The 18577-nt window shown below is 38.9% G+C and overlaps 1 protein-coding gene and 1 pseudogene across 1 annotated transcript in view; one reads left to right on the top strand and one right to left on the bottom strand.

The window, feature by feature from the left end:
- Positions 1–6845, bottom strand: part of LOC111821868 (mitochondrial import receptor subunit TOM5 homolog) — a 22083-nt pseudogene extending 15238 nt beyond the window's left edge.
- TMTC1 (transmembrane O-mannosyltransferase targeting cadherins 1) overlaps positions 1–18577 on the top strand; it is a 342295-nt gene that overhangs the window by 99270 nt on the left and 224448 nt on the right. The window lies entirely within an intron of this gene.

Raw genomic sequence — 18577 nt, 5'->3', positions numbered from 1 at the left:
CCGCAGGATCCAGAGAGAGCAAAAAGCCAGAACGTGTGCTTATATACAGATGCGGGCCACACCCCCAAGGAGACTCCCTTTCATCTGATTGGTTACTCACAGTATATTCTATCATGGGAGTGATTACATTAAAACACGGAGAATCATGGCCCAGCCAAGTTGACACACAATCTTAACCATCACAGACTCATAGTGACCTTACAGGACAGAGTAGAACTGCCCCATAGGGTTTCCAAGGAGTGCCTGGTGGATTCAAACTGCCGACCTTTTGGTTAGCAGCTGTAGCTCTTAACCAGTACAACACCAGGGTTTAGTCATGGATACACATATGCAGAAGTCAGGATTTGAACCCAGGCAATCTGCATTGTTTGTGTTCTTATTAAAAACAACAAAATACCCATTTCCCTTCAGTCAATTCTGACTCATGTGACCCTGTAAAAAAACCAAACCCGTTGCTGTCGAGTCAATTCCGACTCATAGCGACCGTATAGAACAGAGTAGAACTTCCCCATGGAGTTTCCAGGGAGTGGCTCTTGGATTCAAACTGCCAGCCTTTTGGTGATTGTGTAGGACAGAGTACAACTGCTCTATATGGTTTCCAAGGTTGTAATCTTTACAGAAACAGACTGCTACATCTTTCTCCCGTGAAGGGACTGGTGGGTTCCAACTACCTAGCTTCGCTTAGCAGTTCTTAACCACTGCACCATTAGGGATCCTTTGTTCTTAAAACCATGATGTAAAACTGTGTACCTAAATGCTGAAATGTTTCTCCCAGCTGTGAGAATCACAGTTGTAGAGGCTCACTGTAGAGGCTCTTTCTCCTGTTGATCAAGAGAGTACATTCTAGATTTATGTTTGTGTGTGTGTGTTTCTGGCATGCTTTTAAAATACCTTGTGTTTGGAAGGCATTGAACAAACCAGAGTTTTCGAGAGGACCTCGTGTTCTGGGTATGCTGAAGCTCTGTTTGGAAATGTGTATTATTATCCTGTCCCTAAGGGGGCATGGGGTCTGTGGACTTTAGAGGATCCCGTTGCAACTGTAGGTAACATTGGTTTGTTTTCAGATTCTCAGAGCAGCTTATGAAGGTTAAGAATCACTGCTTTGCTTTATTGCTAAAATGACTGACAATCATGTTATTTGTTTATATGATTTTCATTGTCAGTTATAACTGAGTTTGTGCAGTTCATATACATTCATTTGGTAAATAAAGTGCATTAAGTTTGTTAGTATCTTTCTTCACTTTAATTTCTCACACCTCAGCTGTGTTCACCCATTCATTTATTAAATCCTTCCTGTGTTAGACACTGTACCAAAGCAAATGCCATGTCCCCTCAGACTAAATCAGGTCAGCTCATTATATACTCATTATGCAATCCTGTACCTCTCCGTTTTAACTTCCGTCACACTTTGTAATTATGTATTTGTATGATGTCTCCATCACTAGACCAAAAACTACAGGAGGTCAGGGTCTTTGTTTTCTTCTTTAATGTTCTCCAGAGTGCTGGACACAATGCTTGCACATAATGGAGTCTGGGTAATATTTGTTGAATAAAGACATCTTTGTGTCTCCTCAGAATGCCTGGTAACGTGTTACTTGTGAACAAATAATCACCAGGAGTTTGAGTGCTTAGCTTGGTTCCAAAGATGCTAAGGGGATGGCGACAGGAAATACTGTGTGATCCATGGAGGAGGGAAAAAAAAAAAACCAAACCTTTTGCCCTCGAGTTGGTTCCGACTCATAGCCACCCTACAGGAGAGAGTAGAACTGCCTCATAGGGTTCCCTAGGCTGTAAATCTTCATGGGAGCAGACTGCCACATCTTTCTCACGTGGAGGTGAGGAGAGGACCATATTTGAAACCTCTCAATGAAGCGCTGTGGGAAATGAAAAATAAGGAGAAGGAGTAGTAAAGGCAGCAGGCAAGGAAGGCTTCTCAATGGAAATGGGGTTAGGCATGGAAGGAGATCTTGGTGGAAGGAGAATTGTAGAGATAACATTTCAGGGCGAGCTAAAGAATAGGATCAGCAAGAAAGCAGGTGCAGAGACCAATGCAAGGATAACATGAAAATCTGTGGAATTTTCCTAGTTGCAGTGCTATGTTCCACTGCCTGTTCCTAATAACAGGGCCTGAGTGGAAGAAGGGCTAGAGCTAGGGCTGGTCTAGTGGCTATGGAGGTTTGCACTGGGCAAGGGGTTTTCAAAAATGACAAAGGACAGTGCTGGGAGCAAGAGCAGTCCTCTGAACCATGGCCTTATGGTACAAGATGATCAGGGCTAGAAAGCAGAGGAGGGTGAGATGTTGTGTTGGGGCAGGGGAGGAGGACTACGGAGATGGCACAAGGTCTGTATTCTGAAAGAAGTTGTTCATAACAGCTAAGCAAGCCTTTTTCTGTAAGGAGATGGAGAATGTCTATCAGCCATGCTACATCCATGAAGACCAAAGTGATGATTGCTGGGGCAGAAGCAGGTTCCAGGAAGGGACATCACCATGTCTACCACAGGAGAACGATTTGGGTGGTCTCCAGATGTAGAGGGTTCTGCAGAGTGGTTCTAAAACCCGGATGATTCCCAACATATTCTCAAGCAGATTTTCAATATCCACAAAATAAAAAGCATCAGTGCTGTGGGAATTACACTTCTACCTAAGAATTGTTTGTCACCAGGTCTGTCTGTCCCCATAGGACCCAAGGCCTAACCACTTTTTCAGGGTTTGAATACTGTTGCCTTCCTCTAGCACCAGCCCCACTCCCATGTTTTCCAGATACAATGAAATGCATGTTTCCACTGGCTATTTTAAAACATCTCTCTGCATTGTCCCCACCCCATGCCAGCTGGTTTTTAGGCTTCATTTATCCTACTCTTTTTTAACGCACACACACATATAAACACAAATCTGTCATCATCAACTACAAAATGATGTTACAGAAAGAAATCACTGCACAGAAAGTAAAGTTTACCAAAAATACTCACTGGAGTGTCACCAATAGAATTAATAGTAAACTCCAGGGAACTGATTCTAGACCTGCAGTGTGAACAGAATTGTTTTTATGGATGTCTGTTGCCCTCTTGGAGTCCAGGTACCAGATGAAAGAATCTGCTCCAAACCTGGTTAAAGTACTTCCGTAAGCGCTTCTTCACATTCTCACATTTCAGTGAAGAAGCCAAGATGTAGACAGAAGTAATTACTTCAGACTAAATTCTGATGCTAATGGAGCTACCTCATTAGCATGGTGGCTCCTTCAGGAGCTTGGATATACTTTTAATTACTTTAGATCAGAGATGAAATGAGTGTAAAATGATTGGTCAGAAGGAAAAGATAATTCTTTCATGTCTCAACATACAGGAAACAGCGAAGGGCATTGTATTACTTTTGCCCTTTTTCTTTCCGTATAGTGTTCCTGGCTGTTCAAGCTCTTAACCTTTGGAAAATGCACAGCTCTCTTCTCATCTAAATGTTTCTCTTCTGCAGTGCCCAGATCAGATTTCACTCTTTCTATGAAGCTCTTCATGACCATCCCTATGAATCTTTCTCCGAACACTGGTGATAGTGTTGTTTGGGCACCATATGCTGACCTAATGTGTATCCTGATAAAATTCTCTGCCTCCCTTCGAGGCCGTGCTGTACACACCAACACCTCTAGTAGACTGATTTTATTTCTGTGAAGCATAGGGACATCTGTAGGAAACATATCCTGGACTCCAGGGGAACCAGTGCAGATTGGATAAGAGATAAATGAGAATTACAGCTTTCCTTTACATAGTTTTTTATAGCTTATATGGTGCTTTTTTTCAGACCCAGAGGAGACAGCATTCTTGGGGATTAGAAAGCTTTGATACTGTGAGGAGAACACTTGATTCTTTGGGATCAACCTCCAGGTCCTGAGGGTATCTCTAGAGCAGATGGTCAGATTTAGCGAACAATGACCAGAGAAGATTTCCCTGTGTTTGACTAATCAAATAACCATAGTAAACTCTTGGGATTTAAAGAGACCTTGGTGATAATAGAGTCAACCTTTCCTACCACATCCTCTCCAGCATAGTGCTGCCACCCATGTTTGGCCTTTACCCTGAACTGTGAACAGCCTAACCTGGTGTTCATCACTTCCTGGTGCTGCCAATCCCTCTGGGGTGAGGAAAACTTGCCTGGCCCTTCTCCCACTAATGTTGGGTGCCGTTGGGTAGATTTTTGAATCATAGTGACCCTAGACTGCCCCCATAGAGTTTTCTAGGTGTTCCCGGAATAGGGTCCGTGCCCGGGAGCAGTCGAGCCAATGAAACATACTCCAAGTTAGAAAGAGTGAGAAAGTTTTACTTTAGGAGGTGTCTACCACCAGGGATCTGACAGCAACACAGGCTGTCTCTATGGAGTCCCAAAAGGCATTTTTACGTTACAGTTTATGTATGATTTTTACAAAGGTTAGAAGTATTGTCATTCGTTACAAGGTAATTATAAGAGACTCTTTATCATACTAAAGAGACACATGCCGGACATTTCTTTATCAGGCTAAAGATATACATATCTGACATCTGGGCTCTAATCTTCCTGTGGGGGGTTGTAAGCCACAGGTGGCCAGACAGAGCAAAAGAGTCATTAATAAAGGTATGCAAAAAGGAGAAGGCAGAGAAAAAAGAAAAAAAAAAACCTTATAGGTTCATCATGACATTAGTTATGCCAAGCTCTCAGTCACCCATTTTGAAAAGGAGAAAAAATATGCTGGGGAGTATTAGGGTCACATAGGCTGTATAATTTTTATGGAAGCCGATTACCAGGTATTTCTCCCATGGAGCTGCTGGGTGGGGGTTCCAACCGACAACCTTTGCAGTTAGCAGCCACGCACTTAACCATTGTGTCACTGGGGTTACTTTCTCCCACTAATAGTTTTGCAGATATTTACAGGCAGCGTTTTGTCCTCCTAAATTGTTACCAGGATAAACATGTTCATATTCTTTAGCACTTCCTCATATAACACAGATTTGAGCTTCCCTATTATTCTGGTTGCTCTTCCTTAGATATGCTATACTTAATCAATGTCTCTAAGAAAGTGAGATACCTAGAGTTTAGTTATACTCCAAGCATAGTAAAACTAGCATTTTACTCTTGTGGACTGAGGTTCTGTTCATGCAGTGGACAGTTTACTCTTGAATTATTACTAACTTTACTGACAACAAACGGGCCAAGGTCTGGTACTCCTTTCAAGCTTCATTTTCCTCCTTTTCTGCCCTCTACCTATGACATTACAAAGTCTTAAACTTAGATACTTACAAAAATTGTCTGATTAAATTTCAGTGTATTAGATTTGGCCTCATGTTCTTGTCTGTTTGAGATCTCTCTGGGTTTTGATTCTGTCATCCATAAGTAACTAGTGCCACTTCCGTCCTCACCTTCACCGTAAAAGTTGCACCATCTTTAAGGGTTGGGAATGTTAAAGTAACCAGATAGGCTATTTATTGACCTGTGAAATCACTTCATGTGCCCATGCCTTTGAGGGTCGTTCTTGTCTATTCTGATTTCCCATTATTAATTCACTTATTCATTCATCTATTAGCTCAATGAATATTATGATCCTTTTAGGTGCATGCTTTGAAATTGGAACACTAATTTTTGATGCTACAGATTTTTGATGGCACAGTTGTTTTTGTTATATTTTAACAAATATAATACTTTTCTCACCAAAATATCATATTAATATATTTTGAAAAATCAAGAATGAATTTACAAATATAAAATTCATTAAACCAAGGTCAGTAAAAAAATCTGTAAAATTAATGTCTTTAACTGATTTTGTGTACCAGTTATAATAATAACTCCGTATAAATAATAAAAGTTAAGAGATTTGGAAAAAAGCAATTGTAACTTCAACTTTCATGTTTCCCAAGAGTTGTTAGTGACAGGAAATATAAAAGGGTTTCAAAAAGCTTGTACAAATTTATGAATGACTGAGCCATGAAAGTTAAGGCAAGCTGTGCCAAATCTAACCTTTAAGGTGGACACTCAGAAGCATAAAATAAAGGGGTTGAACTAGATGATTTCTAAAGTCCTTCTCAGCAGAAAAACTTCCTGTAATTTTATAACTCTCATTGTCTCTTTGTGGTTATTCTTGGCAAAAAATGCAGTATGGGATAGAAAATAATCTAATTCAAGTTAATATTGTCTTTAAAAACCCAACCACATCCTTCATAAAATTATTTTAAATCCTTAAAGAGAAAAGTTCACAGGATTTTGCAGAATGAAGTAGATTCTACCAACAATAAAGTGCTATAGGATTCTTAAACCAGCAGTCAGTTATACTCCCCACGCCAGGAGACGCCAGTGGCACATTTTCATGGCCCCTGCAGTTCTTTATAATGTACTTTGGTTGAGCTGTAGAGGTCTTCTGAATGAGCTTATTTTTTTTGGATTAGTGTTTTGAACAGCCAGTCCTTTCTACAACAGTCTCATTAATCTTAAAATGGACCTAGGAATTGGAAAGTTTGCTTAGGATAATAACAACCAAAATTTATGAAGTATCTCATCCTTACTTAGTGCATTTGTATCTATTTTGTCTCTCTCTTCTCAACACATTGATTAATGGAAGTTTACTTCTAAAATAATGTTTACTGAGTGCTGATTATGTGCCAGGGATCTGGTTTAGTATATCACATATTTTGGTCTGATTGCTTAATTCCCATTTTACAGATGAGGACATGGAGGCACAGAAAGATTACAGGAGTTATCCAAGCAACTCAGTGGGCACTAGGTTCTGTCTTACGATGTGAATGAGAAACATTTAATTTAAAGCAATGAGCACTTTTGAGGACTCACTGTGAACTAGGGTACTGTAAGGTACCCAGTATTTATAAGCCATGGTCCTCTCATCAAAAATGCTATTGAAATGTAATACATGTGAAAGTACAACAGACTTCGAGGTTCTCTCCAGAAGTGCATTATCATTTTCACATTTTTGTGAGAGGGGAGCGGGCGGGTTGGATTTGAAGAGATCAGATAAAATACTGTCTCTGTGGGTCTTTCGAAGAAGAGGAATCGTGGACACCAGATAAGGAACTGGAAGTAGTTTTGGTTAAGTACTGGGCTAGTTAAAACTTTATAACTGATTTAGAAAACAATCTTTAGAATAAAACTCTCTGAGTTTTCTTCTATGCCTATGTACAATGAGAAGTTACATGTTTCTGATTTGTTTCAATTAAATTTGGAGTCTTTACAAAGTGATATTCAAAGTAGTCGTAGAAGTTATTTTGTGCCTCAAAGGAATAGTTTATCCTATTACAGAGCATTTTGGTGTTCGTTTTTTTTTTTTTTTTTGTGGGGGGGAGGGTTAGACACCCCAAAACTCAGTTTAGGTTGCCTTCATCTTTACTGGATTTTCAGAGCTGGATTACCCATTTCTCTGTCAAGAATTATTTAAAAATTAGATAAGACATTCAAATAAAGTCATGAAATTCTCTCTAATCATAAACAAGGCAGAATTATGTATGAGCGAAGATTTCCAAGTTGACATACCATGGACCTTCGGCAACCTTGCTCTACACAGCCGTTACCTGCCCTAGTGTGCAATTCCATTGAAAGAAAGCAATTCCTTAGTCACAAACCTAGTTCCTGCACCTCCTCCTAACCAGCCTTGAAACAAATAGGGCTTTCCTAGGTTCAGCATCTTGTGGGGTCGGTAGTTAAAGATTTAAATTGTGCATATAAACCCAGCTGGTCCTCTCCAGTCTTGAAATAGATTTATAACCCTACTTATCAAAAAGTCAAAATTCTGTTTCCCATTCATCCTAATAAAGCAGCAGTAGTTTCCTGGAGAGAATGTTGAGAAGCCTAATCTTTCACAGCTGGAGAGTGTAGGGTTGGTTGCAGGGATGGGATTTTAACCCTCTCCTTCTCCACTTCCATCTTGACTTTACAGATAGGAGTTGATCTCCAAGGATTCATAAGAGAGATATCCAGAGTTGCAGGGTATTGAAGGTGTACTCATATTCTGGCAATACCTGTGAGACTTTGATTTGGATTTGATAATATAGTGATGGTTAATATCAGAGATCCATATTTTAGGCAACAGTGTAGGTGTTAAAGTGTGACTGTTAGATGAGATACCAGAGCAGCTGTAGATCAAAGGCTTCTTCCTGGTCTTCCTGTGAAGCTCTTCTACAACTTAGAAACATGAGAATGAATGGGATACTTTATTTGTAAACATCTCTAGGGAAGATACAGTGGACACATATGCTAGGCTATTTTTAAAGGCAGTTAACTTTAGAGACCTGTTGTCGTTGAGTTGATTCTGACTCATAGAGACCCTATAGGACAGAATAAAACTGCCCCAGAGAGTTTCCAGCTGGAATTCGAACTGCAGACCTTTCGGTTAGCAGCCAAACTCTTAACCACTGCACCACGAGGGCTTCCCTTAAATATTAGAGAAGGCCTTACAGTTCCCCATCATCATCATCCTTCTCCTCAAACACTTCCTGAGCTGTGAGAGGGCACCATGGTGTACACTGAGAATGCAGAGAAAGGCTTAACATATAACTGAGGGAGACAGGACATGTTCATATATAGGTAAAGATGTATCCAGGTAGATGCTATGCCAAGTGCTAAGTGACTAGGGGGAGGAAGTGGAACTCTTAGTAGTAAATAGTGGAACTTGTATTCAAACTTAAGTCTCTTTGGCTGTGTTCTTGGTTTCTTTCATTCCTTCCTTAAAGTAACAAATATATATTGAGTACCTACCACATACCAGACGCAGCCGAAGGTTCTGAGAAGAAATTGGTAAACAAAGCAAGTAAAGTTCCCTGTTTGGTTTTAGTTTCTACAGTGAACAAGGATGATTTATATTAAGACTTAAATATATTCCTATAGACTTTCATGGTTTTCGGTAACCCTTTTACATCCTCTCATTCCATTTTTGTTTGGGTAAGAATAGTATTTCTTCTTTGTCGTTATTAATAACAAGTTAACCAAAAAGTATATGTGTGGGTATATGTGTACCTATGTAGGCTTGCATATATATATATGCACATATATATACACACATAAACATACATACATATATATACACACATATATATATATAGGTATGTATATATGAGTGTATATGTGTGTATATATAGGTGTATGTGTATGTATATGCATCTTTGTGGCTGTATGCACATATGTGCATATATATCCATATAATAAAGTGCATAAGGAGCACAGTTACAGATACTTTGTAGACATAACCAAATACCTCATGGGATTGGTTTTCTGAGTTTGAGGATTAGGGCCATAGTCTTGTGGGACACTTTGGTCAGTTGGCATAACATAGTCCATAAGTTATGTTCTGCATCCTAGTTTGGTGAGTAGTGTCTGGGGTCTTAAAACTTGGGAGTGGTCATCTAAGATACAGCTATTGATCTCTACTCTTCCACAGCAAAAGAGAAAGAAGGAAACCAAAGACTCAAAGAAGAAACTAGTCTGTAGTGCAAATAATCTGCACAAACCACAGCCTCCTCTACCCTAAGACCAGAAGAACTGGATGTTGCCTGGCTACCATGACTGTTCTAATCAGGACCACAATAGTTGGACTGTGATAGAATATGAGAAAAATGTGGAACAGAACCTCAAAGTCTTAAAATAAAAAAAAAACAAAACTAGACTTACTGGGCTGATAGAGATTGGAGGACTCCCCGAGACTATTGCCCTTAGATACTCTTCAGACCTTGAACCGAAACTAACCCCTGTGGTCACCTTGTAGCTAAATAACAGTTTGGCTCACAAAATAATGACTATCACTTGTAAGTGCTGTGCTCCTTTAAAAAATCACCTATATGAGACCGACCGGTCATCAATTACTTTAAAACAAAGATGAGAACGTAAGGGAGTGGCCGGGGTGGGGGTGGGGAGGAACTAGATTAATGGAAATGGAACAACCAGAACGAAAATAATGAGACTGTTCATTGTGAAGAATGTAACCAATGTCGTATTGGTTTGTTTAGAAATTTGTTGAATGGGAACCTAAATAGCTGTGTAAACCTTCACCAAAAACACAATAAGATATTATTTTAAAAAGTAAGTTAAATTCATGTTCATTCTAATGCAAATTATATATAAGGAAATGAGAAAATATAAATATCTAAAAATAAGTAATGTTAATTTGTACAAAATACCTTCTCTACCTATTAAGATTTTTTTTTCCTTTTTGTTACCCTTCTCTACCCTAGCAAAATGTGTATGTTTATTTGTAAACATCGCCAAAGGAAATATGATAGACACATATGGTAGCTCATTTGTAAAGTATGTAATGTAGCATGTTAATGACCCTGGGAGGACATCAGCGTGTGTATTTCTCAAGCTTTAGAAATTAAAGTTGTCTCTTGATAGAGCAGTAATAAACTTTAATTTTTTAATGTTTTTTAATGAGAAAGGAAAACCAACAAAAACTTTAGATTTTAACACTGATGGTGGTTAATTTTTGTATTTATTTTCATCTTCCATCTTAATATATTATACAGAACCATGCAAATAAGAATGGTTTCCCATGGTCATCTTTGAAAACAAATGAGGCAGAAGCTCTGAAAGAAATTTAAGATCCTCTACCTTTTCTTTTGGTTTCTTTAGAAATGTGTATTGTGGGAAGATTCAAGATCATCTGCAAGCAGTGACTTCGCCCAGTGTAATTGGGGAAAAAGGGAATAACGTTGGTTAGTGTGGATGAGGTTGCCTCAAATTTTTTATGGACTGAAAGTTTTCTTTTAATTTTTTTGTGAGTTTCTCAGTATATCATTAAAAGTTATGATGAAAAAAGTATGACAAGTATATTACAATACTTGATAAGATTCCTAGTTAAAAAGTTGGGTAATTGAGATTGACCTTTTTTGATTTCTGGTCACATCCAGAAGTTAGATTTAAAAAGCTGTTGGTATTTTCCAGTTATTCTCATTCATTTTAAAAACATTTGATAATACTTCATTAGTTGCTTCCCCCCTCTCCCCCCGCCCCCACTTCCTCATTAAAGCAATAGAGCTCTGTAGTGAAGATCCAGGTATGTGTGACTGCTCACATCCTCTCCCCAAACACAAACTAATGCATGTGTAAAAACTGATATAATAGTGCTTCTGATCCTGAAGGCTGTGATGTGATAAAATGTTAAGATGAAGAACAAAATTTCTTTTTGTATTGTTTCACAGTTAATTATAACACAAGAGTCTTATAGGCCAGGTAGAAGTGGGACAGCTGTTCAGACAAGCTGCCAAGAACTGGCCATAAGTTAATGTACCTGACGCAGACGAAGGACTTGCTTCTGTCTTTTCCCTGCCGTTGGATTTAGCTCAGGCTTAGGATTCCAGTAACCATCCAGACATTGGGCTGAAGAGTGATGGCAAACAGTCCTGTATCAGTCTTCTTTTTTTCCCCTTGGCCTGGATGTGGGCACCTGAGGGTGGTGTAGGAAGTGGCTTTAAATACCTAGTTATGGTTGCCTTCCTCTATCTCAGTTTCCCTGCCTGTCTCATACCCTCTAAAGAAGTTTTTTCACTTTAGCTACCAATCAAGATCTAAGAACATGCAGAAAAATTCCTAAAACATGAAACAATCTTTTTTGTTGTTGTTAGCAAGTGAATTCTCAAAATTTTACAGCATTGTAAACTTAATTTAAATTTAAACTTAATTTAAATGTTTTAAAAGGAGCAAGAATACTGAATTTTAAGAACTGGATTTTTTTTATTTCGGGGCAACGTGGTGCTATAGACAGAAGCACCAGCCGTCCCTCCACAGCAAATATCTGAAAATTTAAGTCAAACAGAGACAAACATCAATCCTGAAATCCTAAGCATCACATGAAGAGATAAAGAACTCAGCCAAGCACCGAATGGAATAAGAAACTGACAGAGAACAGAGAGCGAGGAGAGATACATGCAGAGGTCCCCTGTTAGCTAACGCAGCATGGATTTGCTGTCTTGGACTCCTGTCAGAGATTTGTGAACAGGGAGTACGAGAAAGCAGCTTCACAGAGCTCCCAGCAGGAGACAGAACAACTGGTAACCAGGATATATGCTTTCCCCCCCCCCCCCCTTCTTCACCCCCGCTTGGCCTCCTCTGCTTCCTGTGACCATGGTCTCTTTGCTGGGAGGCAACAACTTCAGCCCTCTGCCACTTGGATTCCACCTGCCCACACTGGCTGTCTCCCTGAGTGCTGTTTGTTTGTTGCTGGTGTTGCTTTTTCCTGCTTCTTTTGGTTTCTTCCATACCTCTCACTACCTCCCCCTCCTTTCTATCAAATACTTGGCTCCGTGTGCCATCTTTGCTGCTTCCTGTAAGACTGTGAAACGCCGCTCAACTGTGGAACTGCTTCTGGGCCCGCGCTGTCACGCTGGTGGGATCACTGGGGCTTTTTTTGTTTTGTTTGTTTGATTGTTTTCTTTTTTTCTTGGCTCAGGAGCCCCTTCTAGCCAGGCTGTACTGTGCAGCTTTGGAGCTACTTACTCAATCTGCGCAGTCACGCAGTGGGATCCCTGGGGGCATTTCTTTTTTCTTTCTTTGTCTTGTTTCTTGTTTTCTTTTCTCTCTTTTTCCCTTTTTGTCTTTCTTAATTTCTCAGTTTCTTGTCTCTATACTTACCTTCTCTTCCTGTCTCCTGAATACCTGGCACTGTGTGACACCTCTACCCCTTCTAGCCAGGCTGTACTTTGCAGCCTGGGAGCCATTTCCCCAGTGTTCATAGCCGCACTGGTGGGATCCCTGGGGCTTTTCTATTCTTTTTTCTAATTTTTATTTATCTATTTATTCTTTTATCCTTTTTCTTTTCCTTTTTGTTTTTCTCCATTTCTTGGTCTCTCATCTCCACTCAAATGGCAAGCTCCCTTAGTACTCTTTTTTTTTGTTCTTTTGTTTTTGGCTCCTGTTTCTCTCTCCTCTTTCCCATACCCATCTTAGCACCAGACATCACAATCTTCCCCCTCCTTCCTGCCTACCTGCACCATGCACTGAACATCACACCCCCGAGCAGCACAGGCATGGCCTACCAGAACGTGCCCTACACTTATTCCCAGCCTACCCTGCAGGCCCTAGTACGTGCCACAAACAACCCATTCCAGCAACTCCCTGTCAGCTGGACCTGCACTGCTGCACCATAGCTGAGTGACTGACCCTGCCCATTGGACAAGGAGGCAAAAAGTATCCTGCCCATGGATGAGCAAAGAAAAAAGAATGCACAGTCCACCTGTCAGACATAACCAAATAAAACAAAAAAGCAGGATGAAACAAACAAATCTACAATCAGTAAATGAGGAAAATAACTAGTGAATGCCCTGAAGACAGCAGACAATATCAAAACATATTAAAAAATAGGACAGGATAGTTCTAGTAGGCATCCAAAATAAAACACCAGATGATTTTCCGGTAGAAGAAAAGGCACTAGAACTACCTGATAGAGAATTCAAATCTCTAATATTCAGAGCTATCCAAGAGTTGAAGCAAAAAAGCAGACAAAAATGAGGAAAAAAATTAGACAAATTCATGGAAAATACAGACAAAAAAATGGAAGAATTCAGGAAAATAATACAGGAACAAAATGTCAAAACAAATTCATGACTAGAAATCATACAAAAGCAACAGTTAGAAATCCAAAAGATAAACAACAAGATTTCAGAAATGGACAGTGTCACAGAAGGGCTGAGGAGCAGGTTTGAAATGATGGAAGACAGGATCAGTGAAATTGAAGACAAACACTTGGCTACAACTCTGAGGAAAAATCAGAAAAAAGAATGAAGAAAAATGAAGAAACCCTGAGAATTATGTGGAATACAGTCAAAAGCAAAAATTTTCGAGTGATCGGAGTTCCAGAAGGGGGAAAAACAGAAAACACAGAGAGGATCGTTGAAGAACTGCTGACAGAAAACTTCCCACTATCATGAAAGATATAAAGCTGACATCCAAGAAGCTCAATGATATAGGATACATCTCAAAAGAAAATCACCAAGGCATTTCATATGACACTTAACTAAAACCAAGGACAAAGAAAGACTCCTGAGAGTAGCTCGAGAAAAACAAAAAGTCACATACAGAGGAGAAGCAATGAGACTAAGCTCGGATTATTTGGCAGAAACCACACAGGCAAGAAGGCAATGGGATGATATATATAAAACCTTGAAAGAAAAAATTCCCAGCCAAGAATAATATATCCTGCAAAACTCTCACTGAAATATGATGGTGAAATTAGGACATTTCCAGATAAATAGAAATTAAGGAACTATGTAAAAACAAAAACAAAACTTACAAGAATTATTAAAGGGAGTCCTTTGAGAACAAACAGCATCAGACCACAGGCTGAATGTAGGATGCAGGATCATACCAGCCAGATATCTACCTAGGAAATGAACTCTCAAGGACTATCCAAAACTGAAAGAATTACAGCAGGGATCCAAAAAGGTTAATCTGTAAATGACAACAACATCAGAACAATAAAAGAGGGAATAAACGGTATACATATAGAACCTTTCAATGGAGAGGAAGACAAGGCAATAGCAAGTAATAATAGACTGCTTCAAACCTAGGAAGATAAGGGTAAGTTTCAAGGTAACTACAAAGAAAATTAACAAACCTACTTATCAAATAAGGAAGAAAAACACAAACTCTCAGTAAAAACAAAATCTACAAAAACAAAAGAAATGAAAAAAAAATCCACAAACAAAAGGAATTCAGCACAGGAGAGTAAGAGGAACAAAGGAAATGTCAGCACCACAAAAGCAATACAAAATGACAACAATAACCTCAACATCTATCAATAATTACACTGAATGTAAATGGCCTAAATCCACGCATAAAGAGACAGAATGACAGAATGGATAAAAGAACAGGGTCTATCAGTATGCAGTCTACAAGAGACACACCTTAGAAACAAAAATGTAAATTTATTAAAAATCAAAGGATGGAAAAAAATATGTGAAGCAAACAGCTACCAAAAAAGAGCAGGAGTGTCAATACTAATCTCAGATAAAATAGACTTTAAAACACAATTCACCCTAAAAGACAAAGAAGGACACAATATAGTGATTAAAGGGACGATGCATCATGAAGACATAACCATAGTAAACATCTGTGCACCCAATGACAGGGCTCCAAAATACATAAACTCTAACAGCACTGAAAAGAGAAACTGACAGTTCCACAATGATAGTAGGAGACTCCGTACACCATTCTCTGTAAAGGACAGAACATCTAGAAAGAAACTCAGCAAAGATACAGAAAACCTAAAGGGCACAATCAGCCAACTTGACCTCATAGACATACATAGAACACTCCACCCAAAAGCTGCAAACTACACATTCTTTTCCAACGCACATGGAATATTCTCCAGAATGGACCACATCTTAGGCCACAGAGCAACCCTCAGCAAAATCCAAGACAAATACAAAGTATCTTCTCTGACCACAACACCATCAAGGTAGAAATTAACAACAGGAAGAGCAAGGGAAAAAAAAAAAAAAATCAATTACCTGGCAACTGAGTAACACCTTGCTTACAAACCACTGGGTAATAGAAGAAATCAGAGATGGAATCAAAAAATTCCTAGAATCAAGCGAGAATGAAAACATATCATACCAAAATCTTTGGGTCACAGCAAAGGTAGTGCTCAAAGGACACTTTATAGCAATAGATGCACACATCAAAAAAAAAAAGAAAGGGACAAAAAACATTAACTACACAACTCTTTTCCTGTCAGCAAGCTGAGACTGACGTGAAACTTGAGGTTTTCTCTATTAGAATGAGGCAATGGTTTTTTCTTTCTTTCTGGCTTATACTCAGTGGATAGATTATTTCACTGATTCACGCTCTTCCTTCTTCTATGTCTAGACCCTTTGCATCTTCAGTGCTATTTAAAAATGAAATGTGTACCTGCTATCTATTAAGAAACTTGCGTTTCAGAATTTTCACTGTAGAATAATGTAACCCCTCAACCCAGTATAACACTATAAGTTCTGAATCAAGATTGGAAATGTAGCCAAACAGGTTCACATATACTCAAGCATATTATACTTGTGCAATAGTGGATTCTGATTTCTAAAGGCTGCAGTTTAAGACATTCTACAGTACAGAAAAACTGCCTTTAAAAGATACATCCTCAAGTTAAGATTGAACTAGAAGTAGTGAATTTTTATTTTATATATGTTAGGAGTTGAAATATGGAGGAATGTGTTACTGTTCATCTTTAACCCCAATAATGTGCAACAGTTAGAATACTATAACTAGATATAGTTGATACCTTCTTCTGTCTCCCTCAGCCTGCTCACCCCAAGACTGAGACTGTGACCTTGACTGTGGTTTGAGGCGATTCAGGTGGACTTTGGCTATTAACTCCTGTCGTTGGTCCTCAAAACTCAATTGTGTGTGTGTGTTTTTCCCCCAACCAAGAGTCACATAGAACACACAATAGGATAAGAAATGGTTGTAAGGGGAATTGAGGAGAAAAATGAAATAAAGACAATGATGAGGGAAAGAGATGGGATTAAAGTGAGCACATGATTATAGGAAAAGGAGAAGAAGGAAGAGCTTCATAAGGAAAGTAAATGGTATTGTTTGGAAAGCCACAATAATATTCTTATAATGGTATCAGTGAGAAAAAGACATGAGTTCCTTAAAAACATTGGTAGCAATATGAACATTCTTTGTCGAGAATAATGACAGTGTGCACTGGGATCATTAATTTAGATCAGAGTGTACTTATGTATGGAGAGTGCTGTTGAGTTATTACTAATTAAAGCTGTCTAGTCTCTATGAAAAGAAAACATTCCATCTATTCATAGCTTCTTTCTTTGATTCATTAAGGTTGTCTTCTTTCCCTTCATGATCTGCCACCTTTTGGGCACAACATCAGGGCATCTGTGGTCACTAGTGTCCATCTGAGCCTCATAGTGTTGTGTCTGAATAGTCCTGAATTTTATGTTCTTTCTTCCTACTAACACGCTTGCATTTGTGCAGCCCACTCACTCTTGCCTTTTCTCTTCCTCTGCTCTCTTTAATCTCAGACTCGAATATACCATTTTAGGGTCAGTTTTATTTTTTACTTTTGGGTGCATGGTTTCCACCTACCTACATTGTGATAGTTCAGTGGCAGAACTCTCACCTTTCATGCAGGAGACCTGGGTTTGATTCCTAGCCAGTGCACCTCATGAAGAGCTACCACCTGTCTGCCAGTGCTGAACAGGTTTCAGTGGAGCTTCCAGACTAAGACAGACTAGGAAAAAAGGCCTGGCTGTCTACTTATGAAAATCAGCCTATGAAATCCCTGTGGATCATAAGGGTCCTATCCACAGTTGATCATGGGGATGGTAGGATACCTAGCAGCATTTCATTCCATTGTTCATGGAGTCATCATAAGTCAGGAATTGACTGATGGCAGCTAACAACGATAACAACCACCACCACCACCTACATCATAATGTCTTCTGAAACAACCTGAGATGTTTCTCCGCTGTATATTAACATCTCAGTGATTGAGAATCATTTCCTTAGTTGTTGCTTCATACATTGGTTGGTTGGACAGTCACAGAAAAGAGTCTGAACCTGAGAGTTTTTTTTTTTTTTTAATTGTTTTACTGTGGTAAATACATACATACCAAATCATTTTCCTATTCAACATTTTTTACATGTACAATTCAGTGATATTGGTTACGTTTATCATGTTTCCTATAAAGTTTTCAATTTTAAAATTTTAAAATCCTGGTCTCAAGACATAGCATAAATTTTTTCTGAAAATATAGTAAAATAAAAGGTATATTAACATCTGAAGAACTTTCTTGTGAAACTCAAAGAAGAGGAATAAAAATACAGATATTCTTCAGTGTTTAATATGCTTATCACCAACTTAACGTGTGTATATACCATCTCTGAAGATCTAATCCTTTGAATGTAGTTTCAATGACTAGACCAAAGCTTTCATATAAAAATGAGTGTTGTATCTTTTGATGATTGAGCCCATCGTTAGAGCCACTGTGTCAGTCCATCTCATTGAGAGTCTTCCTCTCTTTCACTGACCCTCACTTTACCAAGCATAATGTTCTTCTCCAAGGACTGGTCCCTCCTGATAACATGTCCAAAGTACGTGTTATCCTTGTTTCTAAGGGTATTCTCACTATACTTCTTCCAAGACAGATTTGTTTGTTCTTCTGGCAGTCCGTGGTATATTCAGTTTTCTTTGCCAACACCATAATTCAAAGACATCAATTCTTCTTTGGTTTTTCTTATTCATTGTCCAGCTTTCGCATGCATATGAGGCAATTGAAAATATCATGGCCTGAGTAAGGTGCACCTTTGTTCACAAAGTGATACTTTTGCCTTTTAACACTTTAAAGAGATCTTTTGCCGCAGATTTGTCCAGTGCAATGCGTCTTTTGATTTCTTGACTGCTGCTTCCATGGGTGTTGACTATGGATCCAAGTAAAATGAAATCCTTGACAACTTCAATCTTTTCTCCGTTTATCTTGATGTTACTTATTGTTCCAGTTGTGAGGATTTCTGTTTTCTTTATGTTATGGTGTAATTCATACTGAAGGCTGTAGTCTTTGATCTTCATCAGTAAGTGCTTCAAGTCCTCTTCACTTTCAGCAAGCAAGG

The sequence above is a fragment of the Trichechus manatus genome, unplaced genomic scaffold (assembly GCF_000243295.1).
Source record: "Trichechus manatus latirostris isolate Lorelei unplaced genomic scaffold, TriManLat1.0 scaffold00112, whole genome shotgun sequence".
NCBI classification, from domain to species: Eukaryota; Metazoa; Chordata; class Mammalia; order Sirenia; family Trichechidae; genus Trichechus; species Trichechus manatus.
The sequence above is the reverse complement of the archived record's forward strand: the minus strand, read 5'-3'. Positions and strand labels throughout refer to the sequence as shown.